Consider the following 9,174-nt stretch of genomic DNA (forward strand, 5'->3'; position numbering starts at 1 on the left):
CTTAGACTCAACTTAAACTAGTTTCTAGTCTAAGCCTAGTACCAATCAAAAGACTTAAGCATGTTGATTTGTTGGTGATCTTCAAGCTCTTATTAGCACAAGTTGTCCTCATCAAAACCATGACATATAAAGAGAGCTTTCCAAAGTGTTCCTCTTGACATGCACACTTTCATTCTTAGTTATTGTAAAATTTGTTATTGCTCCACATAGATTCTAGCAAGTTGGGGAAATTATTATCTTCTGCATATACTCTGTTAGAGATTTCCTTTTATTATGTTGAATTTCCCATCAGAGTGGCATCAGAGCTCTTTGGGTTTTGAGGTTATTTGGCTTGCTTGAATGATGGAGGCAAATACATATAGAATGATATGTTTGAATGACACTAACTATCACTTGTGGAAAGGAAAAATGAAAGATTTATCATTTGCGAAGAATTTGTATATTACTGTGTTTGCTAGTGAGAAGCCAGAGTCCAAGTCTAATGAGGATTGGAGTTTTCAACATTAACAAGTGTGTGGTTTCATTCGGAAATATGTAGAAGACAATGTCTACAATCACATTACTAATGAGGAAAATGTAAAATCTGTATGGAATAAAATTGAATCATTGTATGCTTCTAAATAAGGGAATAATAAATTATATTTGTGAAGTTCCTTTATGAATTTGAGGTACAAGGAAGGAGCTTCTACTTCAAATCACTTGAATGATTTTTAAGGTGTCATTGATCAATTATCACGAATGGGTATCAAGTTTGATGATGAAGTGTTGGGACTATGGCCTCTGATGAAACATTTTAGAGTTTCAATTACCAATTCAACCTCTGATGATATTGTCTCTTTAGAGAGTATAAAATAAAGTATTCTTAATGAGGAGATGAGAAGGAAGGCACATGGTACTTCATCTGATTCTGAGGTGTTTGTCATTGAAAACATGGGGAGAAGTCATAGAAAGGAACCGAAATGTGATAGAGAAAAGGGAAGAAATAAGTCCAAGTTTAGATACAAGAATGTGGAGTGTCACTATTGTCACAAAGCAGGTCATATGCAGAAGAATTTTTTTAATGGAAAAGGGAGAACAAAGACAAGAAGGGCAAGCAAAACAAGAAGAATCATTATAATGATGATCGTGTTACTATTGCCACTTGTGACGATCTTATTATTCTTCGTGACCGTGATTCGGTTAATCTTGTATCAGATGAGAGTATGTGGATAATTGATAGTGGTGCTACACTGCATGTTACACCAAGGATTGAGTTCTTCACATCTAACACTTCTGGTGATTTTGGAGTGTTGAAGATGGGTAATGATGGTGTGTTAAAGGTAGTTGGTATTGGTGATATTTGTTTGCATACCAACATGGGAGTACAATTGTTTCTAAGAGGAGTTAAACATGCTCCAGATGTTCGTTTCAATTTGATCTCTGTGCATATGCTTGATGATGGTGGTTATGATAATCATTTTGGCTCTAGAAAATGGAAAATCACCAGAGGTAACTTGGTTGTGGCCAGACGGGAGAAAATTTCTAAACTGTATTGGACAAAAGTTTTGGTTGCTAAAGAAAGTGTGAATGCCATGGATAAGGAGGCTTCTTTGTGGCACCGCAGACTCAGTCATATCAATGAAAAAGGGTTGGATTGTTTAGCCAAAAAATATGTACTTCCAAGAATGAAGAGTGCAGAGTTGGAGAAATGTTCACATTACGTGGCTGGTAAGAAGACTAGAGTATCCTTTAAGAAACATCCTCCCTCAAGGAAGTCAGAGTTGCTTGAATTGGTGCATTTTGTTGTTTGTGGTCCATTGAAGGTAAAGTCATTTGGTGGTGCACGTTACTTTGTTACTTTTGTTGATGATTGTTCAAGGAAGCTTTGGGTCTATGCTTTGAAGACAAAAGACCAAGTGTTTGAAAAGTTCAAACAATTTGATGTTTTGGTTGAGAGACATTCTGGCAAGAAGCTAAAATGCATTCGTATTGACAACGATGGTGAGTATTATGGACTGTTTGATATTTACTGCAAGCAGCAAGGTATTAGACATGAAAAGACTCCTCAGCTTAATGGCTTAGTAGAGAGGATGAACATAACTTTGGTTGAAAGAGTTAGGTACATGCTTTCTGTAGCAAAATCACCTAGACATTTCTGGGGTGAGGCTTTGTACATGGTGATGCATGTTATTAATCTTAGTCCTGCAGTTACTATGAATGTTGAGGTGCTTGACAAGATTTGGTTTGGCAAGAATGTCAGGGATGATCATTTGCGAGTCTTCGATTGCAAGACATTTGTGCATGTTCCAAAGGATGAAAAGTCTAAGTTGGATGTGAAGACAAGGCAATGCATCTTTATCGATTATAGTGAAGATGAATTTGGCTACAAATTGCATTGGATCTGCAAACATAGGAGTGGGCACAAGTGACACCCAAAACAGATTGCTAAATGATGCAAATAGGCCTAAGGTGTGGAAAGTCTATACTAGAATGGGGAAAAGGGGGGCATGTGCAAATGCTGAGGTGGCAGAGGGGAAAAGACAAAATGAGGGAGGATAATGTGATGAACACCTTTTCGATTATGTAAAGGCAAGAAAGAGAAGGAGAAGGGTATCTTTTGGGGAAATAGCTAATTCTGTTAAGAATGGAATATAGAGTATATCTCTCTATTAGGAGCATTGCTTTGTGGCAATAAAACCTTCTATTGTAAATCTTTCTCATTTTTCCTGCAATAATACATAATTCCCTGTCTTTCCTTCACAATTATGTTTCCTATTTATTTTCTACTATGTTATGTTGTTCAGATTCCTAACAAACTGGTCCGACCTTCTAGATACGTTGACGAAAGGACCGCCAAAAGAGGAGCAATAGTCGTTGAATGCCACCAAAGAAGAAAACAATCCAATCCGGAGAGATGGAAGAAAAAGTTGCAGCAATGGAGAATGAGTTAATTAGTATCAAAATCATCATGACAGAAATGAAAGAGAAAGCAGAGGAGAATCAGAACAATTTGATAGCTCTCTTGTTGAGGAGTTTAGAAAAGGATCAACACTAGAGCAAGGATGCGAAGATACCCGAGGAAGAAGAGGTGTTTCCTAACGAAGCAAAATCAACACCGGAAAAGAGGAGAAACTCGGAATCAACAACAATAAGGAATGTTTCGAGTACTGGGATGAAGCAGTTGCAAGGAGATGCACTCAATGATTTCTGACAATCGGTGAAGAAGATGGAGTTGCCCATGATCAACGGAGAGGACCCTGCGGGCTGGATTTCAAGATGCAAGAAACCCACGAGGAAGCACGAGTCGGGTTGGTGCAATTGTATATAGAAGGATCAACTATACATTTCTTCAATTCGTTGTTGAACGAGGAGGATGAGTTGTCCTAGTAACAGCTGAAAATCGAGTTAATCGATCGATATGGAAGTTTTGGGGAATGAAGTGTGTATGAGCAACTTACTTCACTCCGACAACGTGATAGTGTGGAGGAATACATCCATGATTTTGAACGCTTGACTTCAAAAGTTAAAAAATTACCGGATGACCAATTTTTTGGTTATTTCTTACATGGGTTGAAGGACGAAATAAGAGCAAGAATCAGGAGTTTGAAAGCATTGGGACCAATTTCACGTGCATGCCTCATGAATGTGACCACAGTTGTAGAGAAGGAGCTCCAGGGAAGAAGCCCAATATTTGGCCCAAGTCGCAGAGGAGAAGCTCATTTTAGATCAGGGTATCAATCGGGTCACTTTTCAGGCCCAAACCAACCGGTCCAACAAAACATAATGGGTGATGGTAAATGGATCAAGGGAGAACCGAGTACAAACCCATGGCCTAGGAAAAAATGAGAATAGTGGGTCAAGGCCCATCAGGAAACCAGCAGTGCAGGAGAGAAAGAACTATGGTCCAAGAGACAGAGGCACTAAACACTTGAGTTATCAAGTTCTTATGGAAAGGAAGCAAAAGGATGTATACTACAAATATGGAGGACCCTATCACCCTCTACACCAATGCCCAGATAAGCAGCTACATATCATGGTGCTTGACTAAACAATGGAGGAGGGGGAAGATGTAGAAGAGGCACATTGCGATGAAGATGAGGTTGATGGCGAGTGTAGTAGTTTGAGGCTGAGAAATTTGGGAAGTTATCAGGGGAACACTCCACACACACTTAAACTCCACGTACACTTAAACTCAAGGGAATTATTCAAGGTGTGCCATTGCTGATTTTGGTGGACAGTGGTGTTACGCATAATTTCTTATCTAATAGATGCTTACCTTTTTGACCTAGAAGGATTTGACATGGTCGTAGAAATTTCTTGGTTGTCCAGTTTAGGTGAAATGGTGGTGGATTAGAAGCAACAAATTATGAAATTCACATGGAAAGGGGCAAAGATTCATCTGGTTGGAGAGGATTTTGATGTTGGAGGCCATGGGGCTTTGCAAAATCTGTTGGTACAACGTAATAAATGTTTAGATGGTTTGATCATGTCCACAGAAGTGGGTTGTCCGCAAGACATAAGTGATGAGAGGGAAGAGGTCACGCAGGAGCACCAAAATGCATTAAATGAATTGTTAAAACAATTCGACGAGGTCTTTCAAGAACTTGGAAGGATGCCCCCGAAAAGAACCAAGGAACATGCCATCAACCTTCTTCTAGGAGAAGGACCAGTTAATGTTCGGCCCTACCGATACCCTCATCACCATAAGGATGAGATAGAGAAACAAATCAAAGAAATGATGGCAGCACGAATCATCAGAAACAGTCAGAGTGCTTATTTTAGCCCGATGATTTTGGTGAAAATGAAGGACCACTCATGGCGTTTATGTGTGGATTATCGAGCTTTGAACAAAATCATAGTACTAGATAAGTTCCCAATTCCAGTAATTGATGAGTTATTGGACGAAGTTCAGGGGGCCAGATTTTGTGCTAAATTGGATCTTAAGTTGGGTTATCACCAAGTGTGTGTTAAGGATGAAGATGTGGAAAAGACAACGTTTAGAACACATGATGGACATTACGAATACAAGGTGATGCCTTTCGGACTCATGAATGTTCTGGTTACATTCAATCTCTGATAAATGAGGTGTTTCGGCCGATGTTACGCAAATGGATGCTAGTATTCTTTGACGACATCTTGGTATACAGCCAAGATTGGAAATCCCATTTATTCCAGCTGTCTGAAGTCTTACAAGTGTTGTAGAAGCAGAAATTGGTAGCTAACAGGAAAAAATGTCAATTTGTCCAAAGGTCAATCAAATATCTCGGTCACATTGTTTCACAAGAGGGAGTAGCTATGGATCCAGAGAAGGTATCGGGTGTGCTCAAATGGCTTGTGCCAAAAAATGTTAAAGGAGTGAGGGGCTTTCTAGGTCTTATAGGCTACTAGAGAAAATTCGTGAAGGATTATGGAAAAATTGCAAGACCCCTAACAGAACTCACCAAGAAGGAAGGGTTTGGGTGGAATGCCAAGGCACAAGCATCTTTCGAAGAGCTTAAGAAGAGGATGACCACGACACTAGTGTTAGCTCTGCGAGATTTCACTAGTGAATTTACGATTGAATGTGATGCTTCAGAGCATGGAATTGAGGCTATTTTAACACAACAAGGTAGACTCGTTGCTTATTTCAGTAAGGCAATAGGGGTGAGGAATTTGGCAAAGTCTGCCTATGAAAAAGAGTTGATGGTAGTAGCCTTAGCAATTCATGGCATGTACTGATCAAAAGAGTCTCAAACAATTCTTGATACAGAAAATCAACACGGTGAACCAGCAAAATTGGGCGGCCAAGCTCATGGGTTAAAGTTTCAACATACTCTATAAATCAGGACAAGAAAATAGGGGTGTGGATGCTCTTTCCAGACAAGATGAAGACATGATGTTGCAAACGATGCTGCACTATCCAATCTGGTTGGACAATAAGGCCATCATTGAAGAGTCCTACAAAGATAAGACATTGCAGAAAATTATAGAGGAATTACAGGCTGGAATTACCACCAAACCAGGGTATTCATGGGAGAACGAAGTCTTGATGTATGAAGGCAGGTTAGTTATTTCCATACACTCTACATGGCTTCCGGCGTTGTTAAAAGAGTACTATATAACACCACTGGGAGGCCATTCAGGTTTCTATAGGACATATCGCAGGTTGGCATCAAATTTGTATTGGATAGGAATGAAAGGGGATGTTCAGAAGTTTGTAAGGGAGTGTGATATATGTCAAAGAAAAAAGTACTTAACCACGACTCCTGGGGGACTTTTGCCACCACTCAACATTCCTAAAAAAATATGGGACGAAGTTTCCATGGATTTTAATCACGGGTTTGCCTAAATCTAAGGGTTATGAAGCCATATTTGTGGTGGTTGATAGGTTGTCCAAGTACAACCATTTTATTCCTTGGAAGCATCCTTACATTGTTAGAGTGGTTGCAGAGACATTCATTAAAGAAATTGTAAGACCACGGATTTCCAATGTCAATATTGAGTGATCGAGATCCAATCTTCGTCAGTAATCTGTGGAAAGAATTTTTCAGGATGCAGGGCGCTCAGTTGAAGATGAGCACAACATACCACCCCAAACGGATGGACAGACCGAAGTCATTAATAGGTGTTTGGAAACTTTCCTACGGTGTTTTATTGCAGATCAACCTAAAGGGTGGATGCAATGGTTACACAGGGCATAATTTTGGTACAACACTACATACCACAAATCAATTGGTTGCAGCCCTTTTGAAGCAGTGTACGGCAGAAAACCACCCTTACTGATTAAGGTGCAACATAGGGAGGTGCAAGTAGAAACAATCTAAAGGGACTTATTAGATCGTGATGAAGCATTGAGGCAATTGAAGTATCATCTGAGCAGGACCCAAAGTAGAATGAAGAACTACTCGGATTTGAAAAGAACAGAGAAGAGTTTCGTGGTGGGTGAGTGAGTTTTCTTGAAACTACGATCACACCGATAACAGTCTGTCATAACCAGGATTAATCCGAAACTTTCTGCCATATTTTATGGCCCTTTTGAGATAATTGAACGCATTGGAGCAGTGGCCTACAAACTGAAATTGCCTCGAGAGTCAAAAATACATCATGTGCTTCATGTTTCGTTGTTGAAAAAGGCGATTGGCAACTACAAAGTCCATGAAGACTTGCCTAAAGAACTGGAAGGGGATTGTACAGAGTTTCTGGAACTAGCTACTATTCCGGCCGAACGCATTAGAATAAAAAGGGAGAAAAGATCAATCAATGGTTGATCCACTAGGCTGGAAAAACTACTGAAGAGGCCACATGGGAATATGAGTTCACTATTCGTAGCCAGTTTCCCAAATTTAGTCTTGAGGACAAGACTAATGCTGAAGAAGACAGTATTGTTGGATCTGCAAACATAGGAGTGGGCACAAGTGACACCCAAAACAGATTGCTACATGATGCAAATAGGCCTAAGGTGTGGAAAGTCTATACTAGAAGGGGGGAAATGGGGCATGCGCAAATGCTGAGGTGGCAGAGGGGAAAAGACAAAATGAGGGAGGATAATGTGATGAACACCTTTTTGGTTATGTAAAGGCAAGAAAGAGAAGGAGAAGGGTATCTTTTAGGGAAATATCTAATTCTGTTAAGAATGGAATAAAGAGTATCTCTCTCTATTAGGAGCATTGCTCTATGGCAATAGAACCTTCTATTATAAATCTTTCTCAGTTTTCCTGCAATATACAAAATTCCATGCCTTTCCTTCACAGTTATGTTTCCTTATTTCTTTTCTACTATGTTTTGTTGTTCAGATTCTTAACAGATTGTATGATCCAGTTGAGAAAAAGGTTGTTAGAAGTCGTGATGTAAAGTTCATGAAAGATCAAACCATTAAAGACGTTGATAAGATGAAGAAGACTACGCCCGAGGAAGACCGTAAATTGTCTGATATTGATCCATTTTGGACGCCTATACATGATTTGGATACAGTTAAGAATAACATTCAAAATGGTGAGTAACATGATTATGTTGATGATCAGCAGCTTGAATATGAGTTAGATATTCCCATTGATATTGGTGAAGATAAACATGATATGCCATAAGATGAGAATCTTGGTGATGCTCCTGAACAACCTTAAGTTCAACTTCAGATGTCTAATAGGTAGAGGAAACCATCTCCCAAGTACCTTTTGATGACTATGTTGCTGTGACAGATGGAGCAGAACCTAAATATTATCATGAGGTCATGGAGAATGAAGAAAAGAAGAAGTGGTTGGATGCAATGCAAGAGATAATGAAGTCCTTACATGATAATCACACTTTTGATTTGGTAAAATTGCCAAAACGGAAGAAGGTTCTAGAAAACAGGTGGATTTATAGGGTGAAGCAAGAAATTAATTCTACATCTCCAAGGTATAAAGACAGATTGGTGGTTAAAGGTTTCAGACAGAGAAAGGGTGTTGATTTCAGTGAGATTTTTTCTCCTGCGGTGAAGATGTCATCCATTAGAATTGTATTGAGTTTGGTTGCTACTCTTAATTTAAAGGTAGAGCAAATGGATGTAAAAACTGATTTCCTTCATGGTGATTTGAAGGAAGAGATTTATATGAAACAACTTGATGGTTTTCTTGTTGAAGGGAAAGAAGACTATGTGTGTAGGTGGAGAAAGAGTCTATATGGTTTAAATTAGGCTCCATGACAATGGTACAAGAAGTTTGAGTCTGTTATGTATGAGCAAGGCTATAAGAAGACTACTTCTGATTATTGTGTCTTCATTAGAAAGTTTTCTGATGTTATTTCATCATCCTGTTATTGTATGTTGATAACATGCTAATTGTTGGGGGAAATATTTCCATGATTGACAGGTTAAAGAAACAATTAGGCAAGTCATTTGTCATGAAAGACATCATAGCTGCTAAGAAGATTCTTGGTATAAGAATCATGCAAGATAGGCAAGAAAAGAAACTTTGGCTGTCATAGGAACACTATATTAAAAGAGTGTTACAGAAGTTCCAGATGGAAAATGCTACAGTGGTAAGCACTCCTCTTGCTACACATTTTAAGTTGAGTGCTAAACAGTGTCCTTCAAATGAAGCTGGAAAATCAGATATGCAGCAGGTTCCTTATACATCTATTGTGGGAAGTTTGATGTATGCAATGGTGTGTACAAGATTAGATATTGCACATGTTGTTGGTACATTTAGTTGATTTCTGTCAAATCTAGGTAGATAGCAT

The sequence above is a fragment of the Lupinus angustifolius genome, unplaced genomic scaffold, assembly GCF_001865875.1.
Source record: "Lupinus angustifolius cultivar Tanjil unplaced genomic scaffold, LupAngTanjil_v1.0 Scaffold_526, whole genome shotgun sequence".
Lineage (NCBI taxonomy): Eukaryota > Viridiplantae > Streptophyta > Magnoliopsida > Fabales > Fabaceae > Lupinus > Lupinus angustifolius.